At 45.9% G+C, this 13,244-nt stretch overlaps 1 protein-coding gene across 31 annotated transcripts in view; it reads right to left on the bottom strand.

Moving 5' to 3' along the window:
* Window positions 1-12,910, bottom strand: part of CLCC1 (chloride channel CLIC like 1) — a 31,555-nt gene extending 18,645 nt beyond the window's left edge. For 2 of the 31 annotated variants that reach the window (XR_001708078.4, XM_009426859.5), the window contains exons 1-2: window positions 12,721-12,859; window positions 11,662-11,822 (exon numbers count right to left, since the gene is read on the bottom strand). The gene's annotated coding sequence lies outside the window, so the exon portion shown is untranslated. Of the gene's footprint in view, window positions 1-3,707; window positions 3,811-11,661; window positions 11,823-12,702 lie in introns of all 31 variants that reach the window. The other 29 variants (XM_063816273.1, XM_063816328.1, XR_010159259.1 and 26 more) reach the window with 27 other exon arrangements.
* Window positions 12,911-13,244: the final 334 nt, after the last annotated feature.

The following is a 13,244-nucleotide window of genomic DNA, read 5'->3' as shown; positions in this document are numbered from 1 at the left end:
GGATAATTTTTTTTTTTTTAATTTTTAGTAGAGACAGGGTCTCACTATGTTATCCAGGCTGGTCTCAAACTCCTGGCCTCAACTGATCCTCCCACCCTGGCCTCCCAAAGTGCTAGGATTATAGGCATGAACCATTGCACCCAGCCAGATTGTTTTGTAATGAAAACTACTTCCTTCTAGAGTTAAGATAACACTTTCTGAACAGTATCTAAGGAAGAAGGTACACAAAATAAAAATAAATTGGTGTTCATATATTAAAAAAATGCATATATGCATAATATGCTCACTGATATAAGAAAATAGGTATTTTTCCATATGGCCCAGCAATTCCATTGCTAGGTATATACCCAAAAGAAATGAAAATATATGTCCACACAAAAACTTGTACATGAATGTTCAGAGCCACATTTTTCGTAATAGCCAAAAGGTGGGAAAAACCCAAATTTCCATCAACAGGGCCAGGTGTGGTGGCTGACACATGTAATCCCAGCACTTTAGGTAGGTGGATCACTTGAGCTCAGGAGTTCAAGACCAGGCTAGGTAATGAAAAAAATAACCAAAAAATTAGCCAGGCATGGTAGCGCAAGCCAGTGATCCCAGCCCCTTGGGAGGCTGAGGCAGGTGGATCGCTTGAGCCTGGGAGGCAGAGGTTGCAGTGAGCCAAGATCACACCACTGCACCCCAACCTGGGTGACAGAGTGGGACCCCCATCACAGAAAAAACAACAACAACAAACAAATTTCCATTAACTGATAAATAAAACTGGTATAGCCATGCAATGGAATATTATTCAGCCATAAAAAGGGATGAAATACTGACACCATGCTACAACACATATGAACCTTGAAAATGCTACATTATGTGAAAGAAACCAGATATGAAAGACCACACATTATATGAGTACATATATATGAAATGTCCAGAATAGGCAAATCTATTAAGACAGAAAGTAGATTAACAGGTGGTTAAGGCTGAAGGTTTGGGAGTATAGTAGCTAAAGGGTACGGGGTTTCCTTTTGAGGTAATGAAAAATGTTCTAAAATTATAATAATGGTTGCAAATACATGCAAATATACCCAAAACCGTTGAATTGTATACCTTTTTTTTTTTTTTTTTTTTTTTTTTTTGAGACAGGGTCTCTCCCTCTGTTGCCCAGGCTGGAGTGCAGTGGCACAATACCAGCTTACTTGCAGCCTCAACCTCCCAGAGTCAAGTGATCTGCCCACCTCAGCCTCCTGAGTAGCTGGGACTAAAAGCTTACACCACACCTGGCTAATTTTTTAAAATTAATTAACTTTTTTGTAGAGATAGGGTCTCACTATATTGCCCAGGCTGGTCTCAAACTCCTAGGCTCAAGCTATCCTCCCACCTCGGCCTCCCAAAGTGCTGGGATTACAGGCATGAGCCACTGCACCTGGTGGAACTGGACACTTTAAATGGGTGGATTATATAGTATGTGATTTATAGCTCAATAAAGTCCATTTAAAAACAGGTATTTTAACGAACCTCCCCCCTATTTTTTGGGTTTTTTTTTTTTTTTGAGACAGAGTTTCACTCTTTTTGCCCAGGCTAGAGTGCAATGGTGCAATCTCGGCTCACTGCAACCTCTGCCTCCCAGGTTCAAGCGATTCTCCTCCCTCAGCCTCCCAAGTGGCTGGGATTACAGGCATGGGCCACCATACTTGGCTAATTTTGTATTTTTAGTAGAGATGGGATTTCTCCATGTTGGTCAGGCTGGTCTCGAACTCCCGACCTCCACCCGACCTTGGCCTCCCAAAGTACTGGGATTACAGGCATGAGCCACAGCGCTTGGCCCCCCGTTTTTTTTTTTAACAAATGAGAAATAAGAAAAGTGGGAAACTGCCAGGTACAGTGCCTCATGCCTGTAATCCCAGCACTGTGGGAGGCCAAGCTGGGCGGATCACTTGAGGCCAGGAGTTCGAGAGCAGCCTGGCCAACAAGTTGAAACCCCATCTCTACTAAAAATACAAAAACTCAGCCAGGCATGGTGGTGTGTGCCTGTAATCCCAGCTACTCAGAAGGCTGAGGTGGGAGAATGGCTTGAACCCAGGAGGCAGAGGTTGCAGTGAGCTGAGATCGCGCCACTGCACTCCAGCCTGGGTGACAGAGTGAGACTCCGCCTTTAAAAAAAAAAAAAAAAAGAAAGGTGGGAATTTACGATTCAAATGCAGTGACTAAACTTCAAAACCATTCAGAGAAAATAACCTGCCTTACCTAAGCCCCTGCATAAACAGTCAAATAATTTAAACACTTAGTAACTCCTCTATGTAGCTATTTAATTAAAATTAAATAAAATTTAAAATTCAGTTCCTCATTCCCCCTAGCTACATTTCAAGCACTCAATAGTCACATATGGGTAGTGGCTACCATATTGGACAGGGTGGATACAGAACATTTGAACATTTTTATCATCGAAGAAAGTTCTGTTGGGCAGCCTATCTTATACCTACTACATATAAGAATCAGGCAAGAGAACCCCAAGATAACAAAGCCCTGGGCCCTGCCCATAAACAGCTTACGGTCTAGTTGTACAATAAAAATCACTCTAGGCTAAATTAAATACTCCTGTTCCCCATGTGCCCTGTATATTCTTCTGGCATTGGAAGCAATGAAATTAGCCATTTATCGGTCTGTCTCTTCCATTGGCACAATGGCTCTCAACCTTGGCTCCATATTAGAATCACCCGAGGAGCTTCTAAAACTCCCAATGTTTTGGCCATATCCCAAAACCATTAAATCAGAATCTCTGGGATTAGGACCCAGGCACTGGGATCTTTTTAAGCTCCCCAAGTGATTCTAATGTGTAGCCAAGATAGAAAACCACTGTTAATGTGAACTTCTCTAGGGAAAGATAGTATCTTACCTAGATATGAAGTCACCTTCCCACTGGCCTCTCTATCTTGTCCCTCCATCTCCCCAACCTCAACACCCAGCCCAGTGGTTGGCACGTGAAAGACATTCAGTAAATGTTTGTTAAGCAGCAAATGCAAATAAAGCCATAGCAAGGACTCAAGGATTTTAGAGGTTCAAAGGATAAAGAAAGCACATCTGGCCAGGCGCAGTAGCTCACGCCTGTGATCCCAGCACTTCGGGAGGCCGAGGCGGGCAGATCACCTGAGGTCAGGAGTTCGAGACCAGCCTGACCAACATGGAGAAACCCCATCTCTACTAAAAATACAAAATTAGCTGGGTGTGGTGGTGCATGCCTGTAATCCCAGCTACTCGGCAGGCTGAGGCAGGAGAATAACTTGAACCTGGGAGGCAGAAGTTGCAGTGAGCCAAGATCATGCCATTGCACTCCAGCCTGGGCAACCGGAGTGAAACTCCGTCTCAAAAAAAAAAAAGCACATCCGACTGGAGAAACCAGAAAGTGGAAAGACTGCACAGGAATGGGAATCCGAGGTATGGGTAACATCTTAAGCGCTCAAGATGGGAGAGGCAAAGGGCAAAGTGTATGCTTCAGCAATTGCAATTGCGAGGATGGATACGGTGAGAGGTAGAGGTGGGTGGGTGGTGATGACACTGCTGAGGAAAAAAGCTTACGACTAACTCCCAGCACTTTGGGAGGCCGAGGCAGGCAGATAATGAGGTCAGGAGATCAAGACCATCCTGGCTAACATGGTGAAACCCAGTCTCTAATAAAACAACAACAACAACAAAAATTAGCCAGGCATGGTGGCACACACCTGTAAATCCCAGCTACTTGGGAGGCTGAGGCAGGAGAATCGCTTGAACCTGGGTGGGGGACGGAGGTTGCAGTGAGCCGAGATCGTGCCACTTCACTCCAGCCTAGGTGAAAGAGTAAAACTCGGTCTCAAAAACAACAACAACAACCACCACCACCACCACCAGCACTAAGCGCACAGGAAGAGGAAAACCTGGATTCATTATCCAACAAAGAGGCTGAAGCAGAAAAAAGATGTGGTACTTGGCCTAAAAGAGTGGTGGCAAAAAAACCAGAAAGAACACACGTGGCACACTCTGAAGATCAATCCTACAGACCTTGGCCTACCAGCAACAAAAATGGTGATGTTAATTTTAAAAAGAAATTCATAATGAGAATATGGTTGTGGAACGAGTTCAGCATTCATTTGTTCAACATTTACCAAATACCTACTGTATACTGGGCACTGTCTTTGTGTGTGTGTGTGTGTGTGTGTGTGTGTGTGTGTGTGTGTGACGGAGTTTCGCTCTTGTCGCCCAGGCTGGAGTGCAATGGCGCGATCTTGGCTCACTGCAACCTCTGCCTCCTGGGTTCAAAAATTCTCCTGCCTCACCCTCCCAAGTAGCTGGGATTACAGGCATGTGCCACCATACCCAGCTAATTTTTTGTATTTTTAGTAGAGAAGGGATTTCTCCATGTTGGTCAGGGATTTCTCCATGTTGGTCTTGAACTCCCGACCTCAGGTGATCCACCCGCCTTGGCCTCCCAAAGTGCTGCAGTTACAGGCATGAGCCACCGTGCTGGGCACTATCTTAAGTTACAGGGATACCAGGAGTCTACACAGACAAAGGTCTTCTTCAGGAAGGTTACATTCTAGGGGGGAAGGAAGGACAGTAAGTTGGCAAAAAAACAAAAACAAAAACATGTAACTCAAGATAGTGATAAATCCTAAGAAGATAAAGCAAGACAGTGGTACATATGGATTAGGCGATGCTGGGTATTTCAGGGTAGGCCCCTAAGATCTAAGACGGTCACAAATGCTTTGTTACTCTCCCCACGGAAAGATGGAGTGTATTTCCCCCTCTCCTGAATCTGGGCTGGCCCTGTGACTACTGAACCAAAATCCTTTGGTTGAAGTGGGGCTATGATGGTTCTAGGGCTAGCCCTCAAGAGGGTCGCCTGCTTCTACTTCACTTTGGAACATGTGATGGTTAAGTGTCAAATTGACTGGACTAAGGAAAACCTAGAGAACTGCAAAGCATTCCTTCTGATGTGTCTGAAGGGGTTTCCAGGGAAGACTGGTTTGTGAGTCAGTTGACTGAGTGTGGAAGATCCACCCTCTGTAGGGGCCAGCACCATTCAGTCAGCTGGGGACCCTAATACAACAAAAAAGAGAAAAGGAATTTCTTTTCTCTCCTGGAGCAGGGACACTCTTCTTCTCCTGTCACTGGACATCAGAACTCCAGGCTCTCCAGGCTTTGGAATCCCAGACTTACACCAGCAGCCCCTAGGTTCTCAGGCCTTCAGCCTCAGACTGAAAATTACACCATAGGCTTCCCTGGTTTTAAGGCTTTCACACCTGGACTGAGCCAGGCTACTGGCCTTCCAGGGTCTCCAGCCTGTAGACAGCCTATCATGGTACTTATAGGCACCCATAATCATATGAGCTAATTCCCCTAATAAATCCCCTCTCATCCATCCATCCTCCCACCCTCACTGTCTCTCTGGAGAATCCTCAGACAGAACATATGTTTGTGGGAACACGCCCCTCTTGGAAGCCAGCTGCCACCTTGTAAGAAGGCCAAGTCACACGAAGAGGCTGGGGGCAGGGGCACACTGAGCTCCCAGCCTGCAGCCAATATCAATGGCCAGCCATGTGGGTGAGCCATCTTGGTGGTTCCAGTCCAACCTCTGGTGACTGACTTGGTGACCCAGCCAACATCATGTAGAATAAAAGAACTATCCAACTGAGCCCCATCACACCCCATAAAACCACAACATCACCAGCAGTAATAAAAGTGTTGTTTAAAGCCATTACACTTGGCCAGGCATGGTGGCTCACACCTGTAATCCCAGCACTTTGGGAGGCTGAGGCAGGCGGATCACAAGGTCAGGAGATCGAGACCATCCTGGCTAACACAGTGAAACCCCGTTTCTACTAAAAATACAAAAAATTAGCCGGGCATGGTGGCACGTGCCTGTAGTCCCAGCTACTCGGGAGGCTGAGGCAGAAGAATCACTTGAACCTGGGAGGCGGAAGTTGCAGTGAGGCGAGATCACACCACTGCACTCCAGCCTGGGTGACAGAGCGAGACTCCGTCTCAAAAAAAAAAAAAGCATTACACTTTATAGTGGTTTGTTACATGCAAGTAGATAACCACAAGAATATTTAAGGAGAAAAATAAGATAATCTTAGGAAGATTTGGAGAACATCCAGAGAGAAGACACAGCAAGTATAGAAGCCCTTAGTGGAGAAGAAGCTGAAGCAGTCAAGGAACAGAAAGGAGGCCAGAACAGCTGGGTCTTGGGAATGAGCTGGGAGGCGGGGAGGCGGGGAGGCGGGGAGGCGGGGAGGGAGTGGTAGACCACAGTAAAGAGTGTGGTTTTCACTCTACGTGTAACAAGAAGCCACTTTAGGCTTTTAAATAGGGGCGTGACAGAATCTGGTTTACATTCTAAAAGACATTACTATGGCTACTATGTAGAGATTAGAATGGAAGATTATCAGGAGGTTAGGAAGATCTGTAGTCATCCACTTCAGAGATGAAGGTGACATGAGCTAAAGACAGCAGCAAAGGTGATGACAAATGGTCAGACTTTTAAAATCTGTAGGTAGACCCTACTACATCTGGCAAAATGACCAGCTAATAGGTCACTAGGCATATTTCTTCTTCCTTCTGGACAAATGATGACTGTATGTCTCAGCCTCTCTGTGAAGTATGGCCACGTAATAGTTAAGTTCTAGCCAACCCAACGGATAGAAGGGATATGCACCACATCCAAGTCTGGCCCATGAAAACCTCCCAGCTGTCCTCTCCCAACCAGGGAATTCCCAGGACACTGAGCCCTGGAGGAGGGCAGCCAAACTATGCAGGCACCTGGGCCCCTGAATGACCACCTGGAAGGCCACCCACTAAGTGGGAATATAGCTTTTCACTTTCATGTGAGCAAAAATTAATTTCATTTATGGCATATACTGAGATATAGGGGTTTATTTCTTATAACATCTCTTGCTACTCTAATACAGAAATACACTATAGAAATTGCTGAAAATTTGGATGTAGGTAAGGACAAGTGAAGATTTGGGACGATTTCTATGTTTGTGGCCAGGGCAACTGGGAGAAGGGAAAAGACTGAAGAAGACTGCAAGTTCTGAAAGATCAAGAGTTTTGTTTGGATATAGTAAATCTGAAGTGTCCACTGATGTCCAAGTAGAGATTATAAATATGCAGGATGAAGCTAAGGAGAGCAGTGGGACTGCATTTGAGGACGATCAGAATGTAGACGGGGTTTAAAAGAGATGATCTGGGTAAGACCACCAGAAGATCTATTATGAAGACAAAAGACTGAGTCCTGGGCAAGCCAACATTCGGTGATCAGAAAGAAGAGGAGGAACCAGCAAGAGATAATTCTAGTGAGTGCTATGAGGCAGGAAGAAAACCAAGAGAGGTTCGAATTTCAGAAGCCAAGTGAAGAAAGGAGAGAGCAGACAAATATGTTGAATGCTGCTAAGAGGTCAGGCGATCAGGGGGCAGCAAACTGACCCCTGGATTTGGTACAGCAGCTTTAACAGAGAAAGCCTACCGGGAATGGTTAAAGGAATCATTCAGGTAAAGGTTTTGGATCAAGGTAACACAGTAACTCTACAGTGGTAACCCCATCTACGGTTTTGCTTTCTGAGGTTTCAGTTACCCACAGTCAACTGCAGTCTGAAAATACTAAATGGAAAATTCCAGAAGTAAACAGTTCCTAAGTTTTCAATTATGCACAGCTCTGGAGAGTGTGAGGAACTCTCTTGCTGTCCTGTTCCATCCCACGTGGGACGATGTCCACACTGTAGGTGTCACACTCCAGTCACTTAGTATCCATCTGGGTTATCAGATCGACTGTTGTGGTATCTCAGTGCGTGTGTTCAAGGAATCTATACTTTACTTAATAATGGCCCTAAAGCACAGTAGTAACGATGCTGGCAATTCAGATATGTCAAAGAGAAGCCATAAAGTGCTTCCTTTAAGTGAAAAAGTGAAAGTTCTCAACTTAATAAAGGGCTGGGCGTGGTGGCTCATGCCTGTAATCCCAGCACTTTGGGAGGCCCAGCAGGCAGATCACTTGAGCCCAGGAGTTCAAGACCAGTGTGGCCAACATGGCGAAACCCCGTCTCTACTAAAAATACAAAAATTAGCCAGGCATGGTTGTAAGCACCTGTAGTCCCGACTACTCAGGAGGCTGAGGCAGGAGAATTGCTTAAACCCGGGAGGCGGAGGTTGTAGCGAGCCAAGATTACACCACTGCACTCTAGCCAGGGCGACAGAGCGAGACTCCATCTCAAAAAATAAATAGGCCAGGCACAGTGGCTCATGCCTATAATCCCAGCACTGTGGGAGGCCGAGGTGGGCAGATCACCTGAGATAGGGAGTTCGAGATCAGCCTGACCAACATGGAGAAATCCCATCTCTACAAAAAAATACAAAATTAGCCGAGCGTGGTGGCACATGCCTGTAATCCCAGCTACTCGGGAGGCTGAGGCAGGAGAATCACTTGAACCCGGGAGGCGGAGGTTGAGGTGAGCCGAGATCACGCCATTGCACTCCAGCTTGGGCAACAACAGTGAAACACCGTCTCAAAATAAATAAATAAATAAATATATGAAAATTAGCCAGGTATGGTGGCACACACTTGTAATGCCAGCTACTTGAATGGCTGAGACAGGAAAATCGCTTGAGCCTGGGAGACAGAGGTTGCAGAGAGCTGAGAACACACCACTGTACTCCAGCCTGGGTGACAAAGTGAGAATCCAACTCAAGAGAAAAAAAAAAATTAAAGAAAAAAAAGCTCATATGATGAGGTTGCTAAGATCTATGTTAAGAACAAAACTTGTATCCATGAAATTGTACAGGAGGAGAAAGAAATTCATGCTAGTTTTGCTGTCGCACCTCAAGTGAAAAAATTCCAGCCACAGTACATAACTATTATTGTGTATTGTTATAATTTTTCTATTTTATTAGTTATTGCTGTTAATCTCTTACTGTGCCTAACTGATAAATTAAACTTTAGCAGAGGAATAGATGTATAGGAAATAACATAGAATATATACAAGGTTCAGTACTATCTGAAGTTTCAGGCATCTACTAGGATCTTAGAATGTATACCCCAAGGGTAAAGGGGGGACTCTATACTCCCAACGCACTTCCCCAACTCCTACTTCTGGCCAAGATGGAGTAACAGGGACCAGATTTACCCTCCTGCCTGAACAACCAAAGCTCTGCACAAAATAAATAGAACAATAGTTTCTGGCCGGTTGTGGCGACTCACGCCTGTAATCCCAGCACTTTGGGAAGCCAAGGCAGGAGGAACACTTGAGCCCAGGAGTTCGACCCCAGCCTGGGCAACTTAGGGAGATTCCATCTCTACAAAACTTGAAACAAAATTTAGCTGGGTGTGGTGGCATACGTCTATATTTCCAGCTACTTGGAGAGGCTGAGGTGGGAGGATCACTTGAGCCGGGGAGGTTGAAGCTGCACTGAGCCGAGATCACGCCACTGCTCTCCAGCATGGGTGACAGAGCAAGACCCTGACTCAATTAAAAAACAAACAAAAAAACAAAAAACACTAAAATCACTGTTATGCTCTGGAGATACTTAGAAATACTGAATAACTGTATACTTTATTGGAAAAAATTAAGAGTTCAACTAAGGAAGAAAGCTATGGAAGAAGCAAATACCAGAGAGGAGAGTGAAGGCTAATCAGGGCAATAGAAGACAAGCCAAAATATGCAATGGGCAAAAACCAAGGAGGGACTTAATTTCAAGAAAGTGGTATCAAGCGTATTCAATACTTCAGAGAAGTGGAGAGGAATAAAGTCTGGAAAAAAGCCATTGGATTGGTTAATTAGTTGGCCATTTATGACCTTTCAGAGAATGACAGTGAGAAGGCTAATTCTCTAAGTGGTTAAGAAGTAGGTGACAAAGGGAGTGTGTAAACTGGAGAGAGGCTCCAAGATGGGAGTGCATGAAATTAAGGTTACGGGAAGGGTTCTTCATAGGCAATGAGGTTATACACTCCATAAATAGAAATGAATGAAGACGGATGAAGACAAAATTTCTAAAGTAAAAAGAGAAACTGACAGATTTCATATTATAATATGATATGAAGTGGACAGAGAAATTAAGAGTAATTTGCATTTCTAACACTGTGAGGAGGTTAGGATGGGGGAAACGGAGATTTGGAGGGGAAAAAAAGTACTACAGGAGGCATTATACAAAGGGAAGTGAATGAAAAGCCTGTCAAGCAGTTGAGATTTTTTTTTCTTTTTTATAGAGACAGGGTCTTGCTATGTTGCCCAGGCTAGTCCCGAACTCCTGAGCTCAAAGGATCCCCCTGCCCGCCGCCTTGTCTTCCCAAAGTGCTGGGATTACAGGTGAGCCACTGTGCCAGCCAGGCAGTTGAGTTTTGACTGTGACATCCACAAAGTCGTACTAGTGGCAACTATGTTACTTTCTACAGTAATGACCAGCAGTTCCATAGATTTCTCCAGGATAGAGATTAGCAATGCAGAAATGATGGAAGACAGGAGGGTAAGACAGAAAAGAAGAATCAGCTAGAAATTCAAGCCCTCCTGCCAGATCCCCATGGTCACTGACTGAAGGCTGGAACTCCTTGAGAAATCCTAAAATGAATCTCACACTTCCTCCAAACAAAGCTACATCTAAACCTGCTGAAGAGTTTGCTAAAAAAAAAAAAAAAAAAACGATTATGATTCAGTAAATCTGAGGTAGGTCTGAGATCTCCACTTCTAACAAGCTCCTGGTGATGCCGCAGACCACACTCTTGAGTAGCAAAGTGTTAATCAAAAGTAACCATCCTAGCTAGTTTCGTTTAATGGTGGCACCTATGTCATTCTAGTACTTGTCAGGGGACACTACTCTTTCTCTCTCCCGCAGTCCCTACTATTTTTACCATTTCTCTCCTGTCTCAGGCTTCGGTACTAATAATTTTTAAATTATAATATGTATAATAGTAGCTAAAGGCCGGGCACGGTGGCTCACGCTTGTAATCTCAGCACCTTGGGAGGCCAAGGCGGGCGCATCACCTGAGGTTGGGAGCTCCAGCCCAGCCTGACCACCATGGAGAAACCCTGTCTCTACTAAAAATACAAAAGTAGCAGGGCGTGGTGGCGCATGCCTGTAATCCCAGCTACTCGGGAGGCTGGGGCAGGAGAATCGCTTGAACCCAGAGAGTGCAGGTTGCGGTGAGCCGAGATCGCGCCATTGCACTCCAGCCTGGGCAACAAGAGCAAAACTCCGTCTAAAAAAAAAAAGTAGCTAATATTTTGTTACTATGTGCTAAGCACTGTTACATTAATTTAATCCTCACAAAACTACTGGAAGTAGTACTCTTATCTTCACTTATCTTCATTTTACAGATCACACAAAGTAATTTGCCTAAGACCACCAGGCTAGTAAGTGGTAGAACCCAAACTGGCTCTACCTAAACTGCCTCTCCAGGGCAAAAGTACTAATGGCTCTCAGGGGCTTCTCTGAGAGGACAGGGTCTTAAGAGTGGAGAGGACCTGTTGGAACGACATCTCCACAGAGCGGGAAATAGGGAGAGTAGTTTATAGTAGCTACTAGACTGGAAAACTACCAGGAAACACAGATCGTCGTGCAGACGGCCAGGCAGTGAGTAGAAATGGGCACAAAAGAAAAAGTCTTTGGTTTCAACGAATGCACGTGAGTAATGGGAAAGGCAAGACTAACCTGGATTAGTAGAGTCAAATCCTGTTTTAGGCTAGAAGTACCAGGGTATAAGTCGGGAGGCTGCAACTTATTTCGTATGTTTATGCAGTTTCTTGGAACCATGGCTCTCAAACTTGCGAATTTGCATTTTTAACAATTTCCCAGATGACGATAAAGCTAGTCTGGGAAGAACACTTCATAATCACTATTATAAAGAAAACCTGAATTGTTTTTCACCACCCAGTAATAAACCTACAGCTTATGGTGTGTCTAACTTTTTACACTCAAATCAGATTTGGAGCCAGGCGTAATGGCTCACGCTTGTAATCCCAGCACTTTGGGAGGCCAAGATGGGAAGATCCTTTGAGCCCAGGAGTCAGAGACAAGCCTGGACAACACAGAGAGACCCCTTCTCTACAAATAAAATTTACAAATTAGCCGGGCCTGGTGGCGCGCACCTGTGGTCCCATCTACTCAGGTGGCTGAGGCAGGAGAATCGCTGGAACCCGGAAGGCGGAGGTTGCAGTGAGCGGAGATAGCACCACCGCACTCCAGCCTGGGTGACACAGCAAGACTCCGTCTCAAAAAAAAAAAAAAAAAAAAAATCCAATTTGGAGGTTGTTTTGTGTCCGTTTTTGTTGTTGTTGTTAACTGTGTTAATTCACAGATTTGAAGTTTTAGAAAATTAACTACAACTAAATCCGAGCTATTCTGCTGACAGCATTTATTCAAATTATGCTTAAAGTTTTCAGAGATAACCAAAGCCAACAGAATTCAACGTGCGCCCGGGTCTCGCTTTGCCCTCGCTGTGCCTTCTCCGTAGGCCGCTCTCTGGGCCAAGCACCTCCCCGGAACGCGCGCAACCGCGGCGGACAGGCAGCCGCCGGCGCGGGAGCTGAGGGAGGAGCCCGGGGCACCCACAGGCCGCAGCGGACGCAGCGCAGCTAGCACGGTCCCCGCCCCGGGTCGCGCCTGCGGCCTCCCTAGCGTCTGCGCCGCGAGTCCGCGGGACCCGCCAGGGCGTAACGGCGGGTAACCCGCCCCACCCGCCGCACAACACACCCAACTGCACGGACTCACGTCCGGGATCCCCTGCCTGCCTCTCGAGGAAGACACCTGCCCAGGCCGGCCGCAGAAGAGGTCGCACAGCTTGCCGCCGCCCAGCGTTTCAGCGTGCTTCCTGGGCCTCGTCATCGAATTGTTCGGCTGACGGCTGCGTGTCCCTCCCCCGTTGCGGGCCGCTGATTGGCCTCGTTGATTGGGCGGGGCTAGTAGCGGGACCGGCCTCTGCGCGCGGGTTATTTTCGCCGCGGATTTTCTTTTACTTTTCATCTGCGGAACTCTTTCTGCGAAGGAAATCTCGCCTGGAACTCAAATATATACAACGGATAGGAAACCTATTTTCTTACTATTAATATATTTGATAAGTTTGAATGTGTAACATTCGCCATGAAACGCAAGCATGATTTTTTTTTTTTTTTTGAGGCAGAGTCTCACAGTGTTGCCCAGGCTGGAGTGCAGTGGCGCGATCTCGGCTCACTGCAACCTCTGCCTCCCGGGTTCAAGCAATTCTCCTCTCTCAGCCTCCCGAGCAGCTGGGACTA

The sequence above is a fragment of the Pan troglodytes genome, chromosome 1, assembly GCF_028858775.2.
Source record: "Pan troglodytes isolate AG18354 chromosome 1, NHGRI_mPanTro3-v2.0_pri, whole genome shotgun sequence".
Taxonomy (NCBI): domain Eukaryota; kingdom Metazoa; phylum Chordata; class Mammalia; order Primates; family Hominidae; genus Pan; species Pan troglodytes.
The sequence above is the reverse complement of the archived record's forward strand: the minus strand, read 5'-3'. Positions and strand labels throughout refer to the sequence as shown.